General features: G+C 51.2%; 7 non-coding genes across 7 annotated transcripts; all 7 read right to left on the bottom strand.

Moving 5' to 3' along the window:
• Positions 1 to 6,154: 6,154 nt before the first annotated feature.
• Trnan-guu lies at positions 6,155 to 6,228 on the bottom strand. The gene has a single exon. It is a non-coding gene; the product is annotated as a tRNA-Asn (tRNA).
• Positions 6,229 to 10,906: 4,678 nt separating this feature from the next.
• On the bottom strand, positions 10,907 to 10,980 carry Trnan-guu. The gene has a single exon. It is a non-coding gene; the product is annotated as a tRNA-Asn (tRNA).
• A 125-nt stretch (positions 10,981 to 11,105) lies between these two features.
• On the bottom strand, positions 11,106 to 11,179 carry Trnan-guu. Its single transcript has one exon. It is a non-coding gene; the product is annotated as a tRNA-Asn (tRNA).
• A 125-nt stretch (positions 11,180 to 11,304) lies between these two features.
• Positions 11,305 to 11,378, bottom strand: Trnan-guu. Its single transcript has one exon. It is a non-coding gene; the product is annotated as a tRNA-Asn (tRNA).
• Positions 11,379 to 11,696: 318 nt separating this feature from the next.
• Trnan-guu lies at positions 11,697 to 11,770 on the bottom strand. Its single transcript has one exon. It is a non-coding gene; the product is annotated as a tRNA-Asn (tRNA).
• A 125-nt stretch (positions 11,771 to 11,895) lies between these two features.
• Positions 11,896 to 11,969, bottom strand: Trnan-guu. Its single transcript has one exon. It is a non-coding gene; the product is annotated as a tRNA-Asn (tRNA).
• Positions 11,970 to 12,094: 125 nt separating this feature from the next.
• On the bottom strand, positions 12,095 to 12,168 carry Trnan-guu. Its single transcript has one exon. It is a non-coding gene; the product is annotated as a tRNA-Asn (tRNA).
• Between the last annotated feature and the right edge of the window lie 1,503 nt (positions 12,169 to 13,671).

The following is a 13,671-nucleotide window of genomic DNA, read 5'->3' as shown; positions in this document are numbered from 1 at the left end:
TTACGCCTTGCAGTCTTCTCGCTAAGACTTTCATAAAGATTTTATAGTCCACATTTGTAAGGCTAATTGGTCGATACGACTTAACGGATAGCAGTTTCGCGGGGTCATCACTCTTTGGAATTAGTACTATATGCGTTTGGCGAAAAGATGGGGGCAATACTTTTCTTTCGTATGCTTCCATTATCACGCGGTGTAGGGCTTCGGCCACATCGATTTTGAAAGCCTTGTAGAAAGCTGCACCTAAGCCATCAGGACCAGGCGATTTTCCCGAACCTAGCTCGTCGATTGCCCTTTCTATTTCCCTCACACTAATCGGTGCTTCCAGGTGATCTTTAACGTCGTCGTCTAACTTTGGCGTGAGGTTTCAAAAAACGTTATCAAATCCTCTGTCTCTTTGTCTCCGACGTCCCACCAGGTCCCGATAGTAATCTACGAAAGCACGCTCGATTATCTTTCGGTCCCCAGTAACCGTGGTCCCGTACTGTATCTCGTTTATTTCGTTTTGCGTCGCATACCTCTTTTCGTCGCCAAGCGAGCGCTTAGTCGGCGTTTCTCCTAAAAAGAGTCGTTCAGCGCGGGCCCTTATCGCAGCCCCTCTGTATCTTTCGATATCGATAAGCTCTAATTTACTCTTTACTTCTTTTATTTCTTTAATAAATGCACCGGGTCGCGCACTTTCTACGCTTACAAGAAAATCCAGCTTACACTGCAGTTCCTTTTCTTTTTCTAGACGGCGTAAAATACATGATCTTTCAATCGCGTTGATTTTAACCTCATCTTTAAAATTCTCCCATAGTTCGACAAAACTTCTCGATTCGACAGCAAGCAGGTTTCTAAGACTCTTCTTTATTCCGTCAACGAAAGTTTCATCTTTCAGCATCTTGTCATTGAGTTTCCACAGTTCCCAGTTAAACCGCGATTTTGTTTCTTTTCTCCCAATTGTGAAAGCAACTAAACTGTGATCACTAAAAGATACGGGCTCGACCTCGTAGTTCTCACACAGAGGAACCAGGCCCGCTGAAACATACGCTCTATCTAATCGCGCATGACTATCTCGTTGAAAATGCGTGAATTGGGGAACAAAAGAACTAGACAAAAAAAGGCCGACGTCTTCCAGGCCGCACTCTTGCACTAGAGAATTCAATAAAAGAGCGCTCTGATCCCGCACAGGCGAATTACGTACTCAATCTTCAACGCCGCATACACAATTAAAATCCCCCAACAACGTAACAATGCTTTCAGAATGTAGGTAAGAAGCAACGCGCTCAAAAAAAAACTCTTCGATCACACTCCCGATTTGGCGCGTACACGCAGACTACCCGCCACCGGTAGCCAGAAAATGAAAAGTCACAAACAATTAAACGTCCCGTATCGCAAACAACGACGGTTTCTACTAATATGCCTAAAGAATTACGGAGAAAAAGAGCGCAGCCCCCAGATGACCCAACCGCGTGGCATACACATACATTCTATCGTGATTTAAAAGGTTGCACCATGCGGTCCGTTTGCTCTTGGCTTTCCACCTTTGTTTCTTGAACAGCAACTACGTCCAAGTCGTCTTCCAGGAGGAGGCGACTGAGTTGATACTGTCGGCGCCTTGCTGACAGACCTCTCACGTTCAGCGTGACTACACGAAGAGCTGTTTCAAGCCTTACTGCCATGAATTAGATCAAACGGGCCGCTTGGTGCCTAACTTGGCTTTGCTGCAAAGACGAAGTACTAATGAACCGGGTGCCTCGCCGGTAGTCAGGATATCCCAAAGAACCCACCGACCGCGTCTGCCAGGTCCTCAACGAACAAACACGGGGCTCTCGTCCTCTCCAGTGCCGTCCGTCTCGAGCTCGAAACGAGTTGCCGCTCGGAGCCCGGGCCATCACACAGTGAAGATGTTCTTTCTTGGAGATTGCGCCGGGACCCGACGACGGAGGCAGCTGATGGTCGCTGACGGAAGAATAAACCAGACAGGACTCCACGGGTATGGGGAAGAAAAAAAACACGTCTATTTACAAGTGAAGCTAATTTTCGAATCTCGCCGCAGAAGGTTACAGCACGTGCTGTCCTTGTCTTCTTCTCTTCTCAAAGCTTCCCCTGCCCCAGCTCGCACGAGCGTCGCCAGTTCACCCACACACAGGGGCGCACGTGCAAACGCCAACACGCAATGGAAAGAAAAAGAAGCTCGGTCCTGTTCCCGCGTCCACTCATGGTGATGGCGGGGCCGATTCTCACACCTCCCGACTAAGTATATATTTTAGACCCAAAATGTCAAAAATAATATATAACCACTAAACTCAAACGCGTACACATATCAGACACACCTTACTAAGAGTTTGTGACTCAACCCGTCAGAATCCAAACTATCAAAAAATTTACATCAAAATGCAAATCACACGCCAGTAAAGTGATTCTTACTGTGCCCGCCAAGGCTCCAAAGCAGTAACCAACCTCGTGCCGAGACTAAGGCAGCATCTAGCCTCCTAGCCTAGGCCTCTTTGCCGACAGGTTATTCAAGCCACCCAGATTTCGGCGGGGCTTGAATCGGACGGTGTGTAGCTGGTTCTGGAATTTCTCCGCGCAAGAGCGACGACAGTTTATACTCTGTCTTGATTTACGAATCAGAAAGGGGCCTCGCAGGCGGTCGCCGTTGTCGACGTCTTCTGCACTCCCAGCTCTCTCATACGTGGCCGGCGGGCAGGTTTTCGAGTCTTCATCGGCGTCCCTAGCTATATTCTGGGGCATATTCATCTCGAAGACGGTGTCCTCGTCGCTGTCCCCGCTTTCCCTGACATCTTCACCGGCCGGCTGTGACGTCAGCCACCCTAACAAGTTATCCGACTTCTTGTCAACACCCACGTCCTTGCCGTGGTCGTCATCAGCTTGCCAGAACGTCTGCCACCAAAGCAAAATATCAGGTTCTTTTTTGTCGTCGACGTTCACGTTCTCGTCATGGTCATCCTGCCGCCCAGGCGATAAGTTTGGTCCTTCGTCGTCGTCCACGTTCTCGCCGTCGTCGTCCTCGGCTTGCCGAAACGCCTGCCGCCCAGGCCAAGTGCACGGCCTTTCGTCGTCGACGTTCACCTGCTCGTCGTGGCCATCCTCGGCTCGCTGGGACGTCCTCCAGGCACGCGGGACGTTCAGCTCATTTCTGCCGTCAACGTCCGCCTGCACAGACACGCAGCCGCGATTGTTCTTCGACGACCGCTCCGTGTCGTCGGCCTGTAACAGAATCTGAGGCGCTTCGCGGATCGATGGGTCCCACCTCTTCTGACTTTGGTGGTCCAGGTTGTTACCGCCGGTCTTGCCCACCATGGTCGTCACCTTGTCGGGCTCACGGCTGCAATCTTCCTCCACTTTGGCTTTCTCGGCGTCTACTTTTTTCTTGTGAAACCGAAGTTCTTCGTCTCGTGTCTTCGTCCGGGGACATTCACGGGAAAGGTGCCCCAATTCCTTGCATCTAAAACACTTCACCCGATAATATTCAGGTATAATGCCCTGCCTCGGGTTCTCGTGTTTTTCCTTGAGAGAAGTGGTGGTTTCAATAAAGGGCCTCGATACCTCAGCTCGCGACACTCCGAGCTCTAACAAGACCGATTGTTTGACCGCACCATACCCACTTCTCTCACCCATGTTCAGCCTATTCACTAGTGCACGCATGCTCTCCGTGAAATAAGGTCGCACAAGATATCCTCTGAGCCGCTCAGGGACTTCATATGTCTCGAAGACGTTTTCTACGCCATCAAACCAGCTCGGCACTAATATGTCGGACGACGGCATGGGAGTCAGCACTCCCTTCATCAATCTCGAAAAGCGAAAAACTTCATCTCGGAGGTTGAACTCCATGCCGCCTCCACTGGCTCGCCTTTGGTTTTCTGAGCGTAGATGTTCTAGTTCTAGCTCGAGGCGTAACAGCCGTTCTTTCTCCCTCACTAGTTCAATCTCCTTTTCGATTGAGCTGTATGATCGGACTCTTCCGTTCCCATCCCCTTGTGTCTGCGAGTTTGCCACTAATCCACTCAAAGGTGACAATTCACCTGGCCCGTCAACATTCCAATTCCGAACCCTATCCTGTTCTGGCGTTAGAACCGGCATCTGCCGCTCTGCGCTGTCTGTATCCATGGCGGGCACACGTCAAAGAATCACCTTACCGTAAGGTCAACGACTGCCGCTGGATCACAGACGCAGCCCGCTCCTCAGAATAGTCAGGCACGAAAATGATGTCCGAGCTGTAGACTCAAGCGTTCCTCGCTGGAGTGGGACGGCATCCGGTCAGAGGTAGCTCTGCCACCACGAAGTAGCTCGGTGGTCCAATCTCCAAGGAGCTCGGTGGTCCAGTCTTCTCTTTAGAAGGCTCCACCAATGCCGCGTCAAGTCGCTGTCCGCCGATTCCGTTGTGAAGATCACGCCGCCGGGGTCCGCTGACGCAATCCTGTCGACTGCGCCAGTGAAGATGTTCTTTCTTGGAGATTGCGCCGGGACCCGACGACGGAGGCAGCTGATGGTCGCTGACGGAAGAATAAACCAGACAGGACTCCACGGGTATGGGGAAGAAAAAAAACACGTCTATTTACAAGTGAAGCTAATTTTCGAATCTCGCCGCAGAAGGTTACAGCACGTGCTGTCCTTGTCTTCTTCTCTTCTCAAAGCTTCCCCTGCCCCAGCTCGCACGAGCGTCGCCAGTTCACCCACACACAGGGGCGCACGTGCAAACGCCAACACGCAATGGAAAGAAAAAGAAGCTCGGTCCTGTTCCCGCGTCCACTCATGGTGATGGCGGGGCCGATTCTCACACACACCTAAGGTGGTGATGTCGCCGTTGGACGTCGCTCTGTCGGAATGTTCGGTTTGGGCTTAAAGCTCACTCGTCGCACCGACGCCGCTTTTGGAGGTGGCTCCTCGGGGAGAACCGCGCTGGTGTTCAGTCCTTTGAAGAAGCCTTCCTCGCGTGCCCGCTTGGCGACTGCGCCGCTGGATCTTGCCTCGTCGCCGCTCCAGTCCTCCGGCTCCTTGTTGGGCGTCGCCACGGGCACCGAGCTGTGGGTCATGGATACGTCTTCCGCTGCAGACACGTCACCCGCAGCCCGCGCTTGAGGTAGAGGACGGTTCTCGACGACGCTCCGGATGCCATTCCTGTCCTCGGCACTGTGCGGGGGCAGTGCCTCTGGGAGTGGTGGTCCCCCAGCTCCGTCAGCAGCGTCTTCGGACTCGGTCGCGTCCATCAGGTGCTGGGACGCGTCCTCATTCTCCACGGGCCCCGTAACGGTCGCGTAAGTCCTGACGCACTGGCTTTCCTCGTGGCCAAATCGTCGGCAGAGTGCACAGCGCGGCACACGACACTCACGCCGTATGTGGCCTTTACCACGGCACCGTAGACAAAGCGGCGCCCTGCCCGGAACTACCACAAGAGCCAGGTCCCCGGCGACTCGCAGCTGGTGAGGGAGGGCGTCCTCCGTGACTCCTGCCTTGAGCCTCAGAGACACCGACCGCGTCGTCGACGACACGCCGGCGCAACCTTGAGCGCGCCACCGGTCCCTGCTGACTTCTGTGACCTTTCCATAGGGCGCCAGGGCCAAATGCACCTCGTCGTCAGGAACGAAGTGAAGCAGCCAGTGGAGCTTCAATCGTGTATCCTGGTTGCTCGGGTCGACCACGATGCACCGGCCCTCCTTGACGTGGAGCTCACCTGCGGTGAGCAGCTTCTTTTTCCCTTCGACACTCCTGAAGGTGACCGCCCACACATGGTTGTATTGGTAGGCCCCCAGGGCAATTACCTCGGAAAACAGCCCCACGCCATCCAGGGCGTCGCGGAAATGTTCCAGGCGGTAGGGCCTTCCTCTCACGTCAGCGTGTAAAAAAACGGTATTCAAAACTGTCGTACCTGTAGGAAGTTGTGGCAAAATAACTTGATACTCCTGGGCATCAAATTCCGTGTTCCTGTTGCCGCGGCCGTGGGCCGCTGATACCGCTCCGACGGAGCACATGATGATACGTCCGTTCGCTAACGCGTCCGGAAGTGGAATATGCGCCACGGAGGCCGGTGGCAACCTCGATCTCCTTTGGTGGTGACAACGTGTAAAGTCTGTTCAAAACGTCATTCCAGATGCCGTTGGAGAATCATTCGTCAGAACCTGGGCGCATAAAAAGTGAAGCCCTCTAGCCTCGCCTCCGGGAGGGCTCGAACCTCCAGCCTTCCGGTTAACAGCCGAACGCGCTAGCCAATTGCGCCACGGAGGCTTTTTTTTTCTTTCTTTATTTAGCGTTTTAAAACAATAAAAACGACTACCCAGCACTTGTAGGCAGCCGTACAATTAAAATTCTTTCATTCTCATCACATCATCAAATAGGTTTGCCCATTCCGGCAAACTCTCACTGTATTCACAGACACTCTTCACCTGGGTTACCAGTTCAATCAAAAATGCTCTTGCCCCTTTTGGTGGGTGCTCAGCATGTCTCACCGACATGCGAGATTTCCAGATTCTGAATATTGCTAGCAACATAAAAATATCATAGGGAACATTATCTTCACGTTCAACAGCCAGAAAACGTATATTATAGGATGTTATGACTAATTCTTTCTTCAAACTCCTCTTGAGAACATCCCATAGAAAAACAGCGTCCCAGCAGTACAAAAAGGAGTGCTCTGCTGTCTCCGGGACTTTACATAGTGGGCAGTTAACGCCCCCAGGAACAGGCAAACCTCTTTCCCAAAGCCAGGTTTTTACCGGCAGCGTTCCAGAATGTAGGCGAAAGAAAAAAGATTTTGCGGTTGGAGGTATTATCATCTTCTTAACTCGGCATAACACATCATTTCCAGGTCCGTTTTCATATCGTGAACAATAAACAGGTACAGGAAAAACACTTTCTACTAGGTGCCGGTACAGGGTTCGCCTTTTAACGGTGGCCAACTATTCTAAGAGTACCGTACACTCAAAAAACGAAAGGCGGCAACTATTTCCTTAACAAACCCAACCATCTTTGCTGGGGAACCGATAACGGACGACACAAAAAATTCTGGCAAATGACTGGTAAGTTTTGTTTGAAACATGACTTGTAATAATGGGTTTCTCTGGTCTCTCATAAAAATAAAACGTGATAGTAACGGCCTATGAAACAAATGAGACAGCCCAAGACCGCCTTTGAGCGGACAAAGAAAAAGGTTATCCCGTCCACCTGTAGCATCACAGAAAATTTTGCACAAATCTAAAACTTTTGAAATGCTAGTCTTGTCCTGACAGAAAAAAGCAACATCATCAGCATATGCCAGTACTTTCACTTCCACGTTTCCCATTGTGTACCCCTCAACGTGCTCGCTTCTGATGACACTTAGACAGAGCGGCTCAAGGTAGAGACAAAATAATAAAGAAGACATGGGACACCCCTGTCGCACAGAAGATAGGACATTAATCTTTTCTGACAAGGAATTGCTAATCACAAGACGCGTCGTACAACCTGAGTACGCCATCTTGACTCCTTCAAAAACAATGTTACCTACATTGGCTTTATTTAGAACCTCCCACAGCACCCCGTGGTATACTCTGTCAAACGCCTTTTCCAGGTCAATTTGAATCATAGCTACCTGGCTTCCCTCTGCTCGAGAGTTTTCGAGAATAGTCCTCGCGACATGAATGTTCGTTTGAATTGCCCTCCCTTTAATTCCACAGGTCTGATGGTCCCTAACTTACTGGCATATAACGTGCTGAAGTCGTCTCGCCAACACCTTCGCAAAGATCTTATAGTCTACGTTGCTCAACGCAATAGGACGGTAGCTCGATACCTTACGTCTCTGGGCTTCGTCTTTAGACTTGGGGATCAGTATCGTGTGCGATTGTAGGAACGAGGGCGGAAGTGCTTGACGCCGATAAGCCTCACGGATTACTTCGAAAAGGAAGAGGGACCACTGGTCTCTGAAATGCTGATAGAATTCAGCGCAGAGGCCGTCTGGACCTGGCGTTTTATGAGCAACGAGGCTCTCATTGGCTCTGTCAATCTCGGACTTTGTGATGGGTTGTTCCATCAAGTCCTTTGTTTCTGTGGATAGCTCAGGTGCTATCTGGAGAAGACCTTTCAAGGCGGCTGTTTCTTTCGGCTCACCTTTGTCTCCAAAGAGGTTCGTGTAATGTGCAACAAATGCTCTTTGAATGCCGTCTTTGTCCTTGCAGGTGACGCCTTCATGGTCCAAAACGGTTATCTATTTTGCCAGAGCAAAGCATCTTTCATCCGCCAGTGCTCGCTTTGTGGGCTGTTCGCCGAGCAAAAACTTCTCCGCCCTCGCCCGCACAACCGCACCACGATACCGATGATTTTGAAGACGTTGCATATCACCCTTAACTACCTTTATCTCTTCAGCGTATCTACCAGGGCACTCGCTATCGTCTTTGAGAAGCGCGAGCAAGTACTGCTGCAAACCATTTTCTTCTTTCTTTGATACGTAGTTGGCGATGGACGACTTTTCTATAGCTAACAGTTTAACCTCCTCTTTAAATAATTCCCACTTCTCAGTGAAACTTAAGTATTTATTCTCGCCTAATTTATCTAAAATATTAATCACTCCATCAGTAAAGCTTTTATCCTTGAGGAGGTTGACGTTAAATTTCCAGAGACCCCAGCTAAATTTTCGTGACGATTTACTTTTTTTTCCAACCGTTACGCCTACGAGACAGTGATCGCTGAAAAACACAGGTTTGACAGAGTATGCCGCTGTAATAGGGCCTAATTCCGCGGATACATATATGCGATCTAATCGCGCATGCGATGACTGCTGAAAGTGGGTGAAACGAAGTTCCTCACGTTCGACGTGCATATCCGCAACGTCGGTCAACAAATACTCATCCAAAATATCTCTTAACAAGGTACTACTACTATCGCTAAGCGATTTCGCTGATGCCCTATCTCGGACATTACACACACAATTAAAATCTCCTAAAAAAATCATATATTTTTCGCAATTAACATATTCTGTTATCTGACGAAAAAAAAGCTCTCTCTCACAGTTTCTGTTTGGGGCGTAAATACACAATACACGCCACTGCAAACCCTCCAGCAAAAAGTCACAAAACATCAGGCGACCCCCACTATCTGTAGTGACCTTAAGGTCAGTAAGCGCAATACGCTTTGAAAGAAACAAAAAACATCCCGCGGATGTACCGACAGCATGGCTGACACACACCTCGTACGCACTTAAAAATGGTCTTAATGCGAGTGCAATTTGATCGTCCTCGTGCATTTTTGTTTCTTGGACGGCAAGGATATCGATGTTTTCCTCGTTTAAAAGCCTTTGCACCTGGTATTGTTTTTTTCTAGAGTTAAACCTTCGCACATTTAATGTGGCGCAACGAAAGGGTTGGTAACGTTCAGGTGTCATTTAAGAAAAAAGGCTTTTAAACGACCCTTCGCTAAAAGGAAAGGTTCACCCGTTTAGACCAGTTTTATAACTAAGCACATACGAAAGGGTCCGAGTGTCATTCACTCACAACGAGTCCTTGCGCTGGCGACCATCCGCGGGGATGCGGGGCTTGGGCGGTGCTCTTCGGTGCGTCTTGGGTCCCATGTGGTGCCAGGGTAGTTCGCCCCCGCCTTCGTCTTCGGGAGCGGTCCCGGCGAGAGCATCGTCCAGCTGCCGCTTGCCAGCCAGGATGGCTTCGGCATCCATGGCTTCCGCTGCGCCGCTGTCGTCTTTCTGGGGCTGCTGGTCGTCCCCGGCGTTGGACCCGTACGTTACCGGACTCTGCGTCGTCCGGGAGGAGGGCAGGGTGGTGCTGGCCACATTCCTGCCAGACTCAGCGGCCGTCGCTAGTTGTAGGCGTCGCACTCGGGTGGACGCCTCGACCGGAGTGGCCGGGCGGACGTCCGGGCTCGTGTTCTTGGGATCTGCGGTGGGGGGTGTGATTCCTCCGACCGCGTCTTCCGCTTCCGCCTCGTCCATTTGCAGGTCGCTCGTATCGTTGTCCACCCGTTCTTGCGCCATGGTAGCGTAAGTGCGGACGCAGTCCGCAGTCTCGTGGCCAAACCGGTAGCACCCCGTGCACCGGGGGACGTGGCAGTCTCTCCTGATGTGCCCCTTGCGCCGACAGCGGAGGCACAGAGGAGCTCGTCCGGGAACCAGCACGAGGACTTTGCACCCCTCGAGACGAATCTCATGAGGGATGTCATCCACCGTGACGCCATCTCTCAGGGTCATCTGGACGGCCCTCGTGTTGGTCTCGACGCCCTCGAAGCCTCTCTCGCGGAAGTGTTCCCAGCTGACGTCCGAGACCTTTCCGTAGCGCTCGAGTTCTCGACGTACCTGGCAACTGGACACGTCGTAAGGGACCCAGTGAAGCCGCAACTTGACCTCGGTGTTGGCGGGGTCAAGGACCAGGCACCGCCCACCTTTGACTCGCGACTCCTTGGCGTCGATTAGGCACTGCTTCGCTGCCAACGTGTGCATGCGAAGCATCCACACGTGGTTCATCTGGTGGGCGCCCGCCGACGCCAACTCAGGAAGCACCTTCAAACGCAGAAGTTCCTCTCGAAAATCTTGAATGCGATACGGCCGGTTGCGGGCGTCGCAATGTAAAAAAAAAAAAAAAAACAGAATTTTTAGCGATGTATCCGTTGGGCAGGGGTGGCAAAGTAATATTATAGTCAGCGGAGCCTTCAACATCAGATAAGCCACGGCCAGATACGGCCGCTGATACCGCTCCTTGGGAGCTCGTCATCTTGCGTCCGAACACTTCGGTGGTCGGCCACAGACTCCGTAACCTCAGTAGAGTCGCTAGAACCTCAGTAGAGCGCTAAAATGTATTCCAAATCCGCAACCTCGATCTACTTTGGTGGTGACAACGTGTAAAGTCTGTCCAAAACGTCATTCCAGACGCCGTTGGAGAGTCATTCGTCAGTACCTGGGCGCATAAAAAGTGAAGCCCTCTAGCCTCGCCTCCGGGAGGGCTCGAACCTCCAGCCTTCCGGTTAACAGCCGAACGCGCTAGCCCATTGCGCCACGGAGGCGGGTGACAACCTCGATCTCCTTTGGTGGTGACAACGTGTAAAGTCTGTCCAAAACGTCATTCCAGACGCCGTTGGAGAGTCATTCGTCAGTACCTGGGCGCATAAAAAGTGAAGCCCTCTAGCCTCGCCTCCGGGAGGGCTCGAACCTCCAGCCTTCCGGTTAACAGCCGAACGCGCTAGCCGATTGCGACACGGAGGCGGGTGACAACCTCGATCTCCTTTGCTGGTGACAACGTGTAAAGTCTGTCCAAAACGTCCTTCCAGACGCCGTTGGAGAGTCATTCGTCAGTACCTGGGCGCATAAAAAGTGAAGCCCTCTAGCCTCGCCTCCGGGAGGGCTCGAACCTCCAGCCTTCCGGTTAACAGCCGAACGCGCTAGCCGATTGCGCCACGGAGGCGGGTGACAACCTCGATCTCCTTTGGTGGTGACAACGTGTAAAGTCTGTCCAAAACGTCCTTCCAGACGCCGTTGGAGAGTCATTCGTCAGTACCTGGGCGCATAAAAAGTGAAGCCCTCTAGCCTCGCCTCCGGGGGGCTCGAACCTCCCGCCTTCCGGTTAACAGCTGAACGCGCTAGCCCATTGCGCCACGGAGGCGGGTGACAACCTCGATCTCCTTTGGTGGTGACAACGTGTTAAGTCTGTCCAAAAGGCCAGACGCCGTTGGAGAGTCATTCGTCAGTACCTGGGCGCATAAAAAGTGAAGCCCTCTAGCCTCGCCTCCGGGAGGGCTCGAACCTCCAGCCTTCCGGTTAACAGCCGAACGCGCTAGCCGATTGCGACACGGAGGCGGGTGACAACCTCGATCTCCTTTGGTGGTGACAACGTGTAAAGTCTGTCCAAAACGTCCTTCCAGACGCCGTTGGAGAGTCATTCGTCAGTACCTGGGCGCATAAAAAGTGAAGCCCTCTAGTCTCGCCTCCGGGAGGGCTCGAACCTCCAGCCTTCCGGTTAACAGCCGAACGCGCTAGCCGATTGCGCCACGGAGGCGGGTGACAACCTCGATCTCCTTTGGTGGTGACAACGTGTAAAGTCTGTCCAAAACGTCCTTCCAGACGCCGTTGGAGAGTCATTCGTCAGTAGCTGGGCGCATAAAAAGTGAAGCCCTCTAGCCTTGCCTCCGGGAGGGCTCGAACCTCCAGCCTTCCGGTTAACAGCCGAACGCGCTAGCCGATTGCGCCACGGAGGCTTTTTTTTTTTTTTTTTTTTTTTTTTTCTTTATTGCCGGTTTGGAACATAAACGTAGTTAAACAATCGCACAAAATTGGAAGGTTAAAAGCATCCGGCTCGGCCTGGCCGGGGCACATGGTTTAAAAGACTCTCAGGACGACAAGACTGTCTAACACTGGAATCCAGTCAGGCTGTTCACTCTGTGCTCTGTACAATTCTCTTAAGTGAACAATATGCTCGATAAAGTAATCCCACACGGGGCGAGCATCGACGTCAGCATGTCGCACAGCCATCCTCGATTTCCACATGCTGTGCAGGGCCAAGGCCATAAACATGTCGTAGGGAACGCCCCCTTCATTTTCTACGGGAAGAAAACGGATGCCATAGGATGACACTGGGAGACTCTTTTTTAAAGTACGCTGCATAATGTCCCAGTGGAATACCGCATCCCAGCAATCCAAGAAAATATGATCGATAGTCTCGGGCTTCCGGCACAAGAGGCAGTTAATCGACCAAGGAACAAAAATGCCTTTTTCTTCAAGCCAGGACTTAAAGGGTAACTGCAAAGAAAAAAAAGTTTTTTTTTAAATAGCCTAATTGGGACAAGCATGTCAAAAAACAATTTTTCCGCGAGAAAAAACATTTTTTACAGCAATATTTATTGCGTGAGACTAATTTTAGTTTGCGGCTATTTCGTCCGTTTTAAATCGCGCGCCACGAAGTTGTGATTATGTGACGTCAATCCCAAAAGGTTCTCATTGGCTAAGAGTTTGATTGACAGCTTAGATCTTGGTTGTTAAACCTTTGTTATATGTTGCAATTTCCTTTTGAGCGGCATATTTTTACGTTTAAAGAATAACCCATGTGATGAGAGTTATTATTCTTTACAAAAGGTTTACAAGACGGGCACTTCCGTTTGGATTCATACAAACAAAAGCTTCGCCGTTCTTTCATGGCCGCCGAAGTCTCTGCTCCCGCCTGTCTCGCCTACCTCGACTCAGTGTTGCCAACCGTAGGGTAATTACCCTACTTGTAGGGTATTTTAGGCATTTCTGGTATATTGTAGGGCTGTAGGGCCGTGAGGCCCTTTTCCCACTAAAAGTAGGGTATTTTCAGACGTTGCTTCTTAAACGGCAAGCATTACAAAAAAAAAAAAAAAAAAAGCTGTTGCGCAAGTTTTGCATAGCTTTACAACCGGTGTGCTGCCGCACCACAACATCGTGCAAAACGAAAGAATTCAAGTTGCAAGACGTGCTAACAGAGAGCACCACACACCAAGGTGGAGTATGTAGGCTCCCGAAGTTGGAGAGTATTGGAGAGCTGGAGCAAGTGGGAGAGGTGGGAGGAGGTGGAGTTGCGCTTAGGAAGTTTGGAGCCAGAAGAGGTATCTGGGAAAGGGAAATGGTCCCGCCAATTTTCCTTTGATTTCCTCCTCCGAATACTCTGACTGACTGACTCCCGCCAATTTTTTTCTGATGACTGGTCCATCCGGCGGTCCTTGTTACACCTGCGAAGCACGTGG

The sequence above is a fragment of the Ixodes scapularis genome, unplaced genomic scaffold, assembly GCF_016920785.2.
Source record: "Ixodes scapularis isolate PalLabHiFi unplaced genomic scaffold, ASM1692078v2 PGA_scaffold3__209_contigs__length_174095766, whole genome shotgun sequence".
In the NCBI taxonomy this organism is placed as follows: domain Eukaryota; kingdom Metazoa; phylum Arthropoda; class Arachnida; order Ixodida; family Ixodidae; genus Ixodes; species Ixodes scapularis.
The sequence above is the reverse complement of the archived record's forward strand: the minus strand, read 5'-3'. Positions and strand labels throughout refer to the sequence as shown.